The sequence below is a fragment of the Marmota monax genome, unplaced genomic scaffold, assembly GCF_021218885.2.
Source record: "Marmota monax isolate L192 unplaced genomic scaffold, Marmota_monax_Labrador192_F-V1.1 WCK01_AAM20220418_F8-fsc00009, whole genome shotgun sequence".
NCBI lineage: Eukaryota > Metazoa > Chordata > Mammalia > Rodentia > Sciuridae > Marmota > Marmota monax.
The window spans coordinates 15,620,537-15,636,305 of NW_026694710.1; the positions used below are offsets into that span (position 1 = coordinate 15,620,537).

Consider the following 15,769-nt stretch of genomic DNA (forward strand, 5'->3'; position numbering starts at 1 on the left):
GCTCATACTGAAAGTTTGCAAAGGTAAGAGGACTATTTTTCCACATTGAATAAGTAGATTTGGTAGACTGCTTTTTTGAGGGGCAGGGGCAGGAATTTAATTCAGGGGCATTTGGCCACTGAGCCACATCCCAACCCTAAATTCTGTTTAATTTAGAGACAGGATCTCACTGAGTTGCTTTGTACCTGCTTTTGCTGAGGCTAGCTTTGAACTTGCGATTGTCCTGTCTCAGCCTCCTGAGCCACTGAGATTGCAGGCTTGTGCCACTGTGCCCAGCTAGACTGTGTTTTTATGGGTTAGAAACAAACCAATACTTCATTAGGCTTCAGATGGGTTTGAAATCTATTTCATCGACAACTTTTTTTTTTATTCTATTTCTTCTTTTAATGTGCAGTTTATTAGTACTGAATTGTAATTTAATGGGAATACAACTTAGATCAAAACTGTATTTTAAATATTCACAGAAAACATAAAGAATACGAAAAAAAAGAGAGAGAAAAACTAACATATATAAAAATTTACTTTCACAAATTATAACATGAATGATAAATTTCTTTTTTAAAATTTTGTTTTGTTATATATGACAAAGTATTAGAAAATACTTTATAATTAGGAAATACATTATAATTCATATTACACATATAGAGCACAATTTTTCATATCTCTGGTTGTACACAGAGTAGAGTCACATCCTTGGTGTCTTCTTATATGTACTTAGGATAATGATGTCCATCACATTCCACCATCTTTCCTAACCCTATGCCCCTCCCTTCTCTTTTCCCTATCTTCTTTGTTGATTCAAGAGTAGTTATCAGAAGGTGTTGGAAATAAAATAAAAAACCCAAACTAGAAATTCATACCTGACATTGTGATATTTTTTTGATTCCTGAAGTCTACTTCACCTCAAAGGAAATGTCCATGATGACAAAAATAACCCCATACTCTTGTTAGCAACTTAAAGACATGCATATGTCATCTATTGGCCAAAGAAAGAGGAAAACCAGGTACTAGGTTTATTTCAGAACACATTTATCTATCAATATGTTGAGACACTAGGAAAGATAACTACGTTTTCCTTCTGGCTGTTACTAGTACTGCATTCAATAGATGGAAATGATGCAGGCATATTGGGCCACAATGCTAACCTGAGCTAATCTGACAGCATATCAAACTAGTTCACTGAGATATCAATACAGAGTAATGGAACCTCATTCCCTGATGACACTATACAGGCCCTGGAGTCATCAAAATTAAAATTTGTTTTCACTGGCTTTTGTTATATGTGATAAGAAATTCCTTTATTTTTTATTATTTTTTGGTAGTTGTAGATGGACAGCATGCCTTTATTTTATTTGATTATTTTTATGTGTTGCTAAGGATGGAACCCAGTGCCTCACACGTGCTAGGCAAATGCTCTGCCACTGAGCTACAACCCAGCCCTTCCTTTATTCTTTAGAATAATTTGAGTTAGAAATGTCTACTCTTTGGACACCAATGCATTTTAAATTATATAAAATAAGCTAAAATTTTTAAACACACCAAAGCTCTGAAACTTGCTAAATACTTCATGAACTTTATTATTTAATTTCCATATAGTCATTAAAGTAAAGGCTATTATTGCCATGTTAATAATACTAAAATGGAAGCTAAGAGAGATCAAAGAATCTGTACAAACTTGATGCAGTTAAAAAACAGTAGTCCGAGGGCTGGGGTCAGAGCACAGTGACAAAAAGCTTGCTTTGCTTGTGTGAGGCACTGAATTTGGTCCTCAGCACTGCATACGAATACATAAAGGTCCATTGACAACTTAAAAAATACAGATTTTTTTAAAAAGTGGTAGTCTAAATGTTAAACCAAATTTTCTAACTCCAAATGCCACACCTTGTGCTGCTGTGAAGGTTCTTCTAACTTGTATGATTTGTTTTTTACACTATTAAGTAATACTGGGAAAAATTTTCCTCTCTACAGATTTATTCTATTACAAATACCACAAATGACAACAGTAACAACAACTGAGTTTAATTAGGCAGGCCCACTTTTTTCATAAGAGTCTATTATGTAGGTCAATTGAGTAATCTATGTTATGTACAAACTACACAATCTTTATTTACTGTTTACTACCTGTATGGATGATTTCATATCTATACTGAGGAAAGGTTACAGACATGGTCCCCTCCTTCAGGAGAGCACTTCAATATCTATGAATTATACATGTGGACCTCCCAGTATCCTTTCCTTAATCCATAATGATATTCTCTAATTCTACTGTCTACAGTAAGTATTATATATAGATAGTAGATATAGATAGATATAGATATAGATTTTAATTTTGTAATCAGTTGACGTCCACCCTTTTAACTATATAATTCCTATACTACTTTTTAACTTTTCATGTATACTGAGACATATGAAATTATTCAGGTGTATTTGTTTAAATTAGGCTTTCTAATCATTTTTTCAAAAATGTTCTGTGTCGAATGGTGTCTTAATCATGATGTTATCATCCAGTGCACATAACATTTGTTCATTTAAAAATGTTTACCAAATGCCTAGTTTGTACCAGGTACCATGGAAGGGTTTGTAGAATCAAAGATGGATATGCAAAGTGCTTCAGCCCATGATAGGCACTTGGGAAATTTTGTTGAATTTAATTTAATTTACCCAACAAAAATGCAGGAGTGACTCTTTACTGATCATGCTAAGAACTGGGGTCACAAAATACATAAGGTTAATGACTAAATAATGGAGTTAAAATTTAAGGTTAAATGCAAAGCTAGTCTTCTGAATTATGCAATTTTCTCACATAATGAAGGCAAGCCATTAAGGATTCACAACTTTTAAGCCTGCTTAACCCAAACAACAATGAAAAAAAGAATCTAAACACAATTTTCCAGTTTTCAGATGAATGAGGTTAAATTGGGCAAGACAGCAAATAATGAGGGATAATAATGAAGAACTCACATCATCTAGAGCATTAACAAAACTGATGTGCAGTTAATACTGAAAAGGATTTATCATTACTCTGAGTGAGAAACTGAAAGAGATTTCTTCCTCAGGGCAACATGTACCTCTCCATGTTCAGATACAATCTATTCTTCAGTACATATTACACAAACCATCTTTACTCTGCCTTACTGTTTCTACCCCTTCACAGTGTCTATCCATTATTTGTATATAATGTCCTTTCTTGTCACCTAAGTGATAAACTGTTAACTTGCTAACATGTCCATGGAGTCTCCTCTGGTCTAGCAACAATGTTAAGCAATATAATTATTTAATTTGTTTATTGTCAGTATACCTTATTCCCACTAAAATGTAAATCCATGAGAGATCTGAGACTTTGTATTTTATTTTATTGATTATTGAATCCTCAGTTATTATAATAGTGTATGGAACCTAGTAGGTGCTAAATAAATACTTATTAGTAAATGAATGAATCAATCAAAACATGGTGGTCTGGATACTTTGCTACAACTTGAATCTTGTTTAAGCCTTTGATGGTATCAACAATGCAGTGTTTCCACTGATCAAATATTCAGATTGAATTTTAATTAAAATCTCATATATTCATAGTAACTTTATTTCTATAGTCAAACTTGAAAAGCATGATATAAAAAACTACCTATGTATGTGAAATAAATATTTAAAAAACTAAAATAATTCACAATAATTAACATCATAACACCTTTATTTTTATGAAAAAATAACAAATCATGAAATAGAGATATACTACTTGCTCAGAACATACACTTCTCATCAAGTTCCATATTCTCATTGCTTCTTCCAAAATTGATTACCAAATGCCTAGTTTGTACCAGGTACCATGGAAGGTGGTGTGTGGGAAATAGAGTGATTAAAGAAGTGAGTAATGTATAGATCATCTTTTTTCAGGATTAAAGTATAAATTATATAACAAAATTAATATATGGGACAGAATAAAATTATTAATAAATCTGTGGTTATTGTGGTAATTTTTTTATTTTTTTAATTAGTACTCCATTAAGTATTTATGAAATATGGTAGAAGTTTACAGGAATTACTTCAATAATTCCATACACACACACACACACACACACGGGTCTTTTGATCTCCAGAATGTCTAGCATAGTATAATATTTGACATACATAACACTGCCATTAGCTATGAAAAAGGATACCATTTTCAGAGTTATGTTACAGTGCATCTTCAGGCGCAAAGGAGCAGGAAGACTCAGCTATCCCCAATCCCTTCATCTGAACAGATGTAAGTGATGCTACATGACTAGTATCTGTCTCCAAGCCCACTTTTGACATCAACCAAATTGCTAAGGATGACTTTAACTATAGCATTCCCTACTTTCTGAACTCCAGTTTGATAGATATTGCAGATACATGATATTCCCCAGTGATCTCGATTCATTATTTGTCCATTTACCTACTTAAAAAAATATGTACTGAATGAAGACTGTGAAGTTACTCTTCAATGTCCAGAAGCTCTTTTGAGGGTTGACCTCTAGTTCCACAGAACCTATAAAACTGTCTTATGAATGACAGGAGTTGTCATTGAATGGTCAAAATCTATACACCACTCACCTGTCAGGTCACAAAATTCTGATTCCCTTCCTTGACTGTGCCTTTGAAAACCAATTCTGGAATCAGGACTTTTTGGTGCAGTAATAGGAAAAGTGACATACAGAACATTCTACTGGGACCCTGGGGGGGACATTTTTAATTCCTATTTTTCATGAGAAGTATGTTTAATTATCATTCATCTATTTCTGTCAAGAAAGATCCATAAATTAAAATTAATTCTGACCATTAATACTCTGGCATTCAGATTTCAGAAAGGAATAAGATTTGGTGAAACACTTTCATGCTCTTGTGCTTTTATTCATATTGAGCCATTTGTCACCTACTCTGTGATGTCTTCTCACCATTCTTATAAATCGAAGCTAAAGAATAATTTATTTTTCAGTGGCTCCTGAAAAAATAGTTGTTTTTTTTTTTCTCTTCCATGAGAGTTTGGCCTACCTCTGCTTATATGCTGGGTGCTCTGCATTGTTTCACTGGTAATTCCAATATGTCCTCAAGATATGCATCTCCACTTCATATACCAAAATTCTGAGTCTCACAAAGGTTAAGTAATCGGCCCATCATCCTCCTAAGTCTGAAGTTATAAATGTAACAGTACTTTGACAATGTCCTCTCCCTTATCCCCCAAACACAACTTATTGCAAAGTTCTAGCAAGTCTGTCTCCTTATTTTTTGAAAAATTTACTCATTTTTTATCATTCCCATAGCCACTGCATTAATTTAGCTTACTGTCATTTGTCACAGGGACTATTGTTTCTTCTCTGACTTATTCTTCCTAATGTCAGCATTCTTACCCACAATGCATTGCACTGTTGCTAGAATAAACTTTCCCAAACAGAAATGAATACTTCAACCCTGTATTGCTGTATAATGAGAAAAATCCTTATGTTCCTTTATTCTCATTATTAATATCATTATTCAAGTCATTTTCATTCTCCTTTGAGGGAAGTAGGTGGTTAACACAGATTTTCTTACTCTGCCTCAGGTCTCAAACATCACAAAACCATTGCAAAATCCACAAGCATTACAATATCAAAGGAAACCTCAAGAAGGCCTTCCAGAGGAGACTCATGGAGGGAAAGCACATACTGTTCAGGAAATTACAGAACAGCAAATATCAGAGAGATCATTTCCCATGACTAAAATGAATTAGCTGCAACAAACCAAAATACACAGATAACTGTCCACCAACATGTGGCTCTGTCATTAGAAACAACTTGCTTATTTGTGAATAAGTTATGAGGATGACAAAGGACTTCTGGGATTATGTCTTGAAAGCAAGGTATCGTGAGAGAAGTTGTGCTCATGGCCAAAGGTGGTCATTCAATATCTTATTACCTAACAAGAAAGTGACTTTTGAGAGTTTCATGGGCTATTTATGTGTTCTATGTGCAACTTGGCAAGGATATTTCCTGACATGCATTTTGTGTAATATAACATTATAAATTTGATGTCATACCCTATACATACATTTGCTGATCTCAAAATTTTATCAGCCCGATTCCCATAATATGAGAAGAAAAACAAAGACTCTTATCATAGTTCATTACAATTAAGAAGAAATTTAGAATTCCACTATTTAAAATCTCTCACTTTGTATGGGAGAGAATAGAGATCCAGAGATATGACTATTATTGAAGGACTCACTCCCAGTGAGGGGATAAATTTATATATTTGGCCTAGGCAATTTATAGTCTTGGTTTGGTGTTCTTTCAATACCTTATAAAATGTCCATGATGCTCAACTTTCTCCAAGAGAACAAACAGGAAGAAATGACCATATTCCTTGAGAAAGTCAAAGAAACCAATAAATCAGATGATTCACACAATAAACACAATAAAGAGACTGAGATTAGAATTGTAGTCCATGACTCCTCTTCTGAAAGTTGATTTCCTGTCTACAAAGTTATGAGCTATGACTTTTGGGGATATTACACAAAAATATACATCTTTACAAGTTCAAGATGAGCCATAACCTTAATTTGAGATTCATGATCAACAAACACAAATTTTATATAATCATCAAAATTCTAATACATTTTTTTTCCGCTAAAATGGTCAGAATGCAAACAAACTAATGACATCTTGTGTAAGTTTTCCATTTCCTTTGGAACACTGTACTTCTAATTCAGCATATCAGTATGTAACTGGGGCAAAACCATTATTTTGGAAACAAAAAAATCAACATTGTTATCATCTTTTAGGTTATTACATCAAGCAAAGCCATTTCCAAAGCAAAAACTATGTATCCACAAAAATAAATCAAACATTTCAAAGTATAAACAAAGAAAAATTTATGCATAAGCCTGCAAAACTTCAAAGGAAGGGCAGGATTAAGTGAGAAAAGAAAACATCTCACAAATTTGGCTCAAAATCTGCACTCTTTCTTGGTATCTGAAGCATCCGAGACCTAATAGAAAACCTTGGTTTCCAGAGGATAGAAAAATAAAAGTTTAGCATAGTTTTGTGTATTTTCAGTTTTGCAGTGAATTCTGTAGCATTGGTGAAATGAATTTGGAAAGTATTATGGCTCCAAAACTGAAGAAAATCTATCTCCTATGACTGGAATTTGTAGGAAATTATTTTTTACACTGCAACCAACAAACGCAGTGAGATGCCCATCATGTGCAGGGGTATATGTGTCTTGTTCTGGAATGTAAACTGCAATGCATAGAAGCAAGCTGATATTGTTAGCATGTCTGATTGCCTGTCGCTGTCAATCTTGGGAGGGAGCAACAGATGAATTATTGCTAATAACTTCAGAGTAGGCACATCCTGTGCTCACATATTACTAGAAAGAACAAAATACAATGAATCTGATGTGGACAAGGAATGCAAGAAATATTTCTTTCAGACTGTCAGCAAGCAATGGAACAAATGAGATTTATGGCAGAATTGGATATGTGATTTATAGTTTTGCTTGTTCTTCATTTAAAAGAGGAAATTAAAACCACACTTGCATACGATTCCATCTTTGATCACCAGAGAATAGCTGCTGTGAATTAATTATTATAAATTCTATTACACTTGTTCACCCCAGGTGTGGTATTTGTAGGACCTTCCAACTAGTATCTCAGGGGAAACTGACCTCCCCCATTTTGGTTAGAATTTTGAAGGAAAAATATCTGGTATTTGGCATTTCACTGGGAAGTCATTTATTACTTAAGGAACTAATTGAATAATCTTATGGGAAGAAAATAATTAGAAGATCCAGAATAAATTGTTAACAGCTATTTACTAGCTGAAAGAATGGGTATCTGTTTCCTGTTAATTATCTATAAGCCTGAAATCAAATGCTTAAATTTATTCAAAATTATTTTCAGTTTTGATAGTTCCACTTAACTCTATAAGTAAGCATGGAAAGTATTTATTTTATAAAGAAAATATTTTCTTTATTTAGTTTCCATTTAAAACAATAGTAATAATTTATTGTGACTGGTGATATAGCTCAATTGGGAGAGTGCTTGCCTTGCATGCACAAGGCCCTGGGTTTGATCCCCAAACCACAAAAAAAAAAGAATTTATTGATTAAAATATATTAAGATGAAAACAGAACACTGCAATGGATCACTGAAAGCAATCAAAAATATGCCAAGGAAGGAATCAATTTTAAAAATTATAAATAAATATCCTACCACAAATTCAATAAAATACATGACAAAATTTCATGATTAATCATAAAAATCCAACACTTTTTGAAGAGACTACTTAAAAAACTTTTAATGGAAGAAAACACAAATCATAAAAGGAAAAAAACTCTATATTAAGGTCACAAATATTATAATTCAGGAAATGCATTTTGCTGTCACGTATAACTCATTAGAACAAATACAAAATAACTTAGGGATGTTAAAATATAAGACAAAAAGTCTTATCTATTTGATCCTGTGAGCTGCAAGTGACTGTGGAGAAACTGAGCATGATTACATACCTTACTGATGGAGCAGCAGAGAGTGGGCTACTTTAACAGAAGGGATTGGACCTTCAAATGTTTTGTGTTTTTTTTTTTTTAAATTGGAACATTTACCTTCTAATTTTTCTTTGATTCTCTACAAATGCATCCATTTTGTTTTCACTCCTAGATTCTAAAACAATTCAAGAAATAAGGGTGATAGGAACATTTATTGTCATTTATGAGAAGCCCCTCTTACCCACACCTGGGCTTATATAAATGAGCTTACTTTTGGGAAGCCCCAAGATAACCACAGGATGGGGGGCTGGTAGCCAGGGGAGGGAACCCAGCGATTAGAGCGCTGCAAATTTCCCAAAAGCAAGACATCCCAGTGTTGCAGAGCTGGGCCATCTGTGGAGACAAAGTCATCTCAGATATGCTCGGTTACCAGTTCATAAGATCATGCCAGAAAGATTTCAGATGTGCCCCTCAGAGTAGCAGGCATCAGTTTCTTAGAAGGGATAGGAAAAGAGGAAAAAGAAGACACTTTTGAAAAAGTGGGTGGGTCCACTCAGAGAAGAGAGGAATGGTGTGCCCCTCCTGCCCTCAAGTTTTGTTGGGGTCCCAGGGAAGTTATCAGAGAGTCCTGCCGCGTCCAACTCTTGACTTTGGACTGAAAAGCAAGATTGCCTCAGACGTCCAAGCCCCCATTGAACATGGTCTTACCCCATGAAGGGGATACTTTACTATTACAATGACATGCTAAATGCCCAAGAAACTCTGGGCCTCTTTGGTCCAAGCTCTTTCTACTTGTTCTTACAAATTTTATGCTTGGGGCCTTTGCTTCTTATTATCCTGTCTTGAGTTCTTGAATCTGGTCTGTGTAAAGGTCACAAAAGTCCCACTTCAGGGTTACTTCTGTTCTTATTGGCAGGGAGGATCCTTTGGACCTGCATTCCTCCTGCAGATAACAGGCTGTTTGCTGAGGAATACAATATATCCTATTGACTAAAGCCATGCAGAGCACAGATAAATTGTTTTTTTTTTTTTTAATAAAGTATGTCTGCTGGGGTTGTGGCTTAGTGGTAGAGCGCTTGCCTAGCGTGTGTGAGGCACTGGGTTCAATTCTCAGCACTGCTTATAGATAGATAGATAGATAGATAGATAGACAGACAGACAGATGTCCATTGACAACTAAAAAATATTTATAAAGAAAATAAGTGAGGCTCAATGTCATAGACCAAATTTATAGAATTATTGCCTTAACCTCAGGTTCCCACTGCTTACCTATCACCAGAAGTTTTGGGATTGGTTGGTGAACAAGATCATATTCACATGACAAGAGGGTTGTGCACCCCAAAACTCCATGAGGACGAAGTGCCCTCTGGATCCTCCTCTTACGTTTCCCTTCACACCTCTGTAGATTTGTACCCTTTAATGTATCTTTGCAGTACATCAGTGAGCATAAGATGTTGTTTTCTTGAGTTCTGTGAGTCATCCCAACAAATCATCAAAACTAGGAGGGGGTTGTGACACCCTCTCTAATTTGTAGGCATGTGAAGTGGAAGGGGAAGCTGTGGGTAACATGAGAACCACAGCTTGAAATTGACATCTAAAGTGAGGAGAGGGACTTATGGTACTGAACCCTTAACCTGTGAGTTCAGCACTAACTCTAAGATGTTATTAAAACTGGATTAAATGGTAGGGCCCTCAGTTGGAGAATTGGAGAATTGGTTAGGGTAACACCTACACATAAGGTGTGAGAAGTGAAGTGTTGAGATAGAGCAGAGGAGTGTTAAGTAAATATTAAAGGTGGCCATTGTTTTTGATCTAAGCTCCTGCTTTATGTTCACAAACAAAAACACATAAAGGTTGAAATAAAAGCAAAATCTCAAGTTTTATTTGGAAATAGCATTCAAACGAGAATAGCAGTATTGCAATGGAAATATACAGAACATAGTAAATCACAGACATTCAAAGAGGTTGAGACAGGGAGAAGTTTTAAAGGTAAAAGTGAGGACATTTACACAAGATGCATTGGAATAATAATTTTTGATTGGGAGATTAATAATGAAGGTGACCTCCTAAGTTTGAGTAGATAGATGCTGGACAGATTTCCTTGGAGAAGCACTATTAGGTTGCAGTGGCCTCTACAAGCTCATGGTTCTGGAAGAATCTTTTTTGATGGTTATCATCAGGCAACCATTTGTAAGAACTCTTCTTTTATAACTTCTCAGCTTTGTTTATTTTTGTTAGAGTTGACCCAAGCAACTCCATTTTGATTTTGGTAACTTTTTAAAATAGGTCCCAATAGAGGAAGCTTAAAATCCATGTGGAATCACTAATGCTGAAATTCCACATCACCAAACTGAACTGAGGTTGTCAGGTGGCCTTCCTAGAAATCAGGAGAAATGAGAGAGTACCCTATTTTCCGAGAAGGCTAGTGTCAATTATCAGAATAATAAAGTTTCCTCTGTCTTTAGTCCTTACATCTTTTAATCATAATAAAAAAGTAACTTTAAGTAATCTGATGTTAAACCCATCAATTATATTTTCTATTATTTTATCTTTACAAGGAAAGTAAATTTTAAATGACCAGTTTACTTTAATTTCTCATTTCTGCTTTCTTCAGCTTATTTCTTTCTATAATATCTACTGTTCAGCTCATTGAAGAACTTGCTCTATTATATAGAATCAAGTATTGTCCAGTCTCAAAAATAAAAGTAAAGCTAACTAAGAACTTTTTAAAATACCTTTATTTTATGTTTATGTGGTGCTGAGGATTGGACCCAGTGCCTCATGCATACTAGGCGAGTGCTCTACCTCTAAGCTATACAACCCCAGCCCCCAACTGAGAACTTTTAACTAAATTGTTGTAATTTGTCCTTTGACAAAGGAAACAGCAGTTTTCCTTTCAAAACTTAAAATACCTTAAACAAAACCAGAAAAGGTATTGTTTCAAGTTCTCTAAGATGTAAATGGAGCCAAGAACTTCATAGTTGTTATTATTGGTGATCCTTAGGAAAATGTGCATTCTTTTCTTAAAAGTTTCCAGCAAAACCCTAAGAATTGTTGATGTTGACCTGGCCTGGCTTTATTCCTATCTCTGCATCAATTCCTATTGATTGGAATGAAATAAAATGTTTAACTGACCTGAATCAGATGCCCATCTCACTCAAACTCCAGAGCCTGAAAACATTGCACAGGTGGTTTCCAAAGAAAAGTCAGGATCCAGTCTCCACAGAACATGAAAGCAAAGCTGGACAGGAAAAAGCAGATGTTCACCAAGAGCATGTTAAGAGAGTTTTCTGAAGTATGTTACTTGTATATCTACTGCCAGATAAACTGCACAAAAAATAGGTAAGTTCTGCCAGGAGCAGAGATAAAAGGCATTAATTTTTATTAACTTAGTTAATTGATGCATTTTAAAGTACAATCTAGTGTTACTACTTGTTTGTTGGGGATTTTTATTTTTTACATATGCCCAGCACTTAGTAATATAGGACTATTCTTTCTAAAGGGTAATATTTTAGTGAAGTTAATTTTAAAGCCTGCTTGTCATAATTTTAGAATATACTAAAGATTTTAGATGGCAAATAATAACCCATAACTTTACTACCCAAGGCCTTTTTGTGTCTTTCATTCTCTTCCCATTCTTTCTTATTACAAGTTTCTGTTTATTTAATTTCTTTCATATTTAAATTTTCATTAGGTGTTTTTAACCTACCTTCTATGTTTAGCACTGCATTGCTAATATCCGCTTGTTATTAGAAATTGTTCATGGAAAGAATTTTAATGAATTAATAAAATTTTATTCATAATAATTCTTAGTACTATATTTGAATGTTAATATTACTTCTAAAGTTTTATGTTTATAAATAATGCTGCCCTGAATACCTTCTTGTCAAAGTTTTATTTTCCAAATTTCATTTCCTTAAGAAAATTTTCTAGAAATAAGATTTCAGGGCAAAATGTTATAAGTGTACATTATATAATAAATTGCCTTTTTTATTTGATTTTAGAATTTTCTTTATAATCACTAACTAAAAAATATTGAAACATTGAACTTAGCATTTGTTTAGCAAATAAATTTGGAACACCAATTGGATGCTGTAAATCACACTGTAGGGATAAAAAACCCAGTATCATGGAAAGAAAGAAGACTTATATAAAGACATAATATGCAAACTGGGACCTGAAGAATGGCTCAAAGTCAAGAGGAGAATTTAAGTAGGAAAGGAGAATACGTAAGGAAAAACACATCTCATACAGAAGATATAAAATGAGAAAACGCATGCCATGCTTGGAAAATCACGTGCATTTTAACGTTACTGGAAACATGAGACTGGAGGGATGAAGTAGGCCAGATTTCCAAAGGGTCACCTGCAGGCATGGGGGGTGTCAAGAGGGACAAAGTCTGATGCTTACATGGCCCTGGCTCTTCATGTATCATGTTGCATTTTTTAGATTTTTACCCTGTTTAGTGAATTTCTCTGATGCAAATTCTAAAAGGTGGTATTAAAGCACAAAGGAGGAGTTGGAATAAAAGGAGGAGAGAGATGCAGAAATTTAATTCAAGAATGTTCCATGTCTGGTGCCGGAATATGAGTGGAGAAGCTTCCTTCTACTATCACAGGAAGAATGAACTCCAAGAATTTCTCTCCGCACAGGGCTGCTAAAGACTAGCTAACCTTTAGGCTGACATAACGTAAGGAGCATATGCATATTTCCCAGAGAGTACCTAACAGTTGAGTGAATATAATAAATTCCTTGTATTGCTTGCCCATTGCACACTTCAGATTGCAAAAAGCCCTATTTGACCCTCTGAAAATTTACAATATCAGTGAATAATTTCCACATGAAGAAATTGAGCTCTACCTAGTCTGTTTTTTATTTCAATTTCTGCTTCTTTAGGACTTGGCTCATTCTGGCCTCACGTTGGGATGTGTAGCTTGAAAGCTGTTCATCGAAAGTAGTGGCTCTGGATATAAGAAAACATGCAAACATCAGTGCAGCCTACACGTCTGCTGCTGCCAACTCACTGCCAAAATGCCCAGGTCATATTTTGAAGAAATTCCTTGACAGAAAGTTATAAAAGAAAAATAGTGGTAGAAAGGCTTGTGGATGGATAGCTCTGCCAGAGAACAAGGTCCTCTTCCTTTCTTTCTGTACAACTCATTAGGGACCTTAATTGAGCCACTTTGCTGTCATAAACTCCCCTGTCTGTGAAATGAGGATAATTATTGCTGCCCTTTCCTTTGCCCTTTGATAACTTCACAGGGGTGTTCAGAGATCTTATGAAGATTAATAAGCCAAATGCTTGTAGAGTGCTTTAAGCTCCCCACAAGGGAGAGGATAGCAAATTAAAATCCATTGTTTTGTGAGCACAAGGGGCCAGATACCAGAGGCAAGGATCCAGAGCCTTCAAAGTCCTTGGTCAGGCTCTATTTTGAGTTTTGGAGAGTACTTCCATATGATCTCTGGCCCACAAAACATTAGTTATTCACCTCATGTCCCAATGTGCACTTACTAGGTCTAGTCTAGTACTTAAAACAATGGACCAGATCTTGAAGTACACATTGTATTTCCTTTTTTGGGGGTGGTTGCGGGGCCAGTAGGTGTGATAGACTGAACAGTGGCTCTCCAAATATGTCTGTATCTTAATCCTCAAAACATGTGGCTATGCTCCATTAAAGAGAAAAGGGGATTTGGTAAATATGATTAAGTCAAGGGGGTATTAAGATGGGGAGATGACCCTGGGATATAGATTTGATCTCAATAAAACATCAAGGCACTAATAAGAGGAAGGTGGTTAATAGTAGAAGAGATCATGATAAAAACAGGAGGTTGGAATAGGGCCAGGAGAGGACACTGGACCAACAAATATTGGCACCCTCTAGAAGATGAAAAGGCCAAGGAATAGATTCTCCTTGAAACTTCCAGAAGGAACACAACACAAAAGATATCTGACTTCAGACTTTTGAGCTCCAGAACTCTAAGGTAGTAAATATTTGTGGTCATAAGTCACTCAGTTTATGATAATTTGTTATATCAGCAATAGGAAGCTAATACTATAGGCATGGTGTAGAATATGTGTTGAATGGCAGCCTTCAAAAGATGTCCACATCCAAATTCCTAGAACCCATAAACATGATTTTGTTTGGCAAAGGTGTCTTGCAAATATAAAATAAAGTTAAAGAATTTGGAGATATGATCATCTCAAATTACATAGGGGGTCATAAATCCAATGATAAACATCTTTATAAGAAACAGAAGAGAAAAACAGAAAGAAGACCCTGTCAAGATGATAGAAAAGACTGTAGTCACACAGACTAGCTGAGAAATGTCAGGAACAACCAGAAATTTTAGAGTCCAAGTTTGACTTTTCTTCTAGAACTTTCAGACGGTGCACAGCACTGGCAATACTTTGATTTTGAACTCCTAGCCTGAAGAACTGTGAGAGAATAAGTTTCTTTTGTCGAAAACATACATAGCTATATATGTATGTATGTTTATATACAGACATACATACACACAGATTCATAGACATACATATGCACTATATATAAACTATATGTATCTATGTACCACATCTTTACACTTTTCATATTTATGTGTTCATATATGCATGATCCCTTCAAGGAAACAGGTTTGCAGTTCTGGGCAATCCTCATTCATCATGGAAAAGAAGGAGAAGGCAAAATCATCTCTAACTGTCCTACTTAGGTATTAGTGCCATGAACTATGTCATATAATTAAACTTTCCACAAATCTGAATGAAATTGAATTATTTTAACAAAAATAATGGTGAATGACTATTGGTTGGTTAACTAGGAGTGTCAAACACACTTCTTCCTTAAAAAGTGTTGTATTGACAGGACTTGTTACTTACTACTGGGGAAGGATACACCATCAACCTCCCTGAGTGTCAATGTTTCATGTATAAAATGGGAGAGAGAAATGACTCTTGAAAACCCATAGAGTGATGGCTAATCTAGGACAAGAAAATTGATGTGAAAATGATTTACAAACTCTAAAATATTAAAAAATTGACTTTTTATGATTATGAGAATTCAAGTGAGTTAATATTTTAAGTTTGGTTGCTAGTAAATAGTCCTTTTATTTTAGTAGGGGCTTCCAAATTTTTGTGTCAAATGTATGATTAATAGTCATCTATCATGGCCTGTAAACTGCTTATTTATCAACTTAGTCAAGGAGTAAATAGAGTCTGGAAATAAGATGTGGAGATACAGTCTATATTACTCAACCTTCTGTGTGGTGATGGGTGCCCAAGTTCCTGAGCACA

General features: G+C 34.9%; 1 long non-coding RNA gene across 1 annotated transcript in view; it reads right to left on the minus strand.

The window, feature by feature from the left end:
• Positions 1-11,615: 11,615 nt before the first annotated feature.
• Positions 11,616-15,769, minus strand: part of LOC124078795 (uncharacterized) — a 91,609-nt gene continuing 87,455 nt past the window's right edge. Inside the window, exon 3 of the long non-coding RNA XR_006847056.1 lies at positions 11,616-11,722. This is a non-coding gene — a long non-coding RNA (uncharacterized LOC124078795). The remainder of the gene's footprint in view (positions 11,723-15,769) is intronic.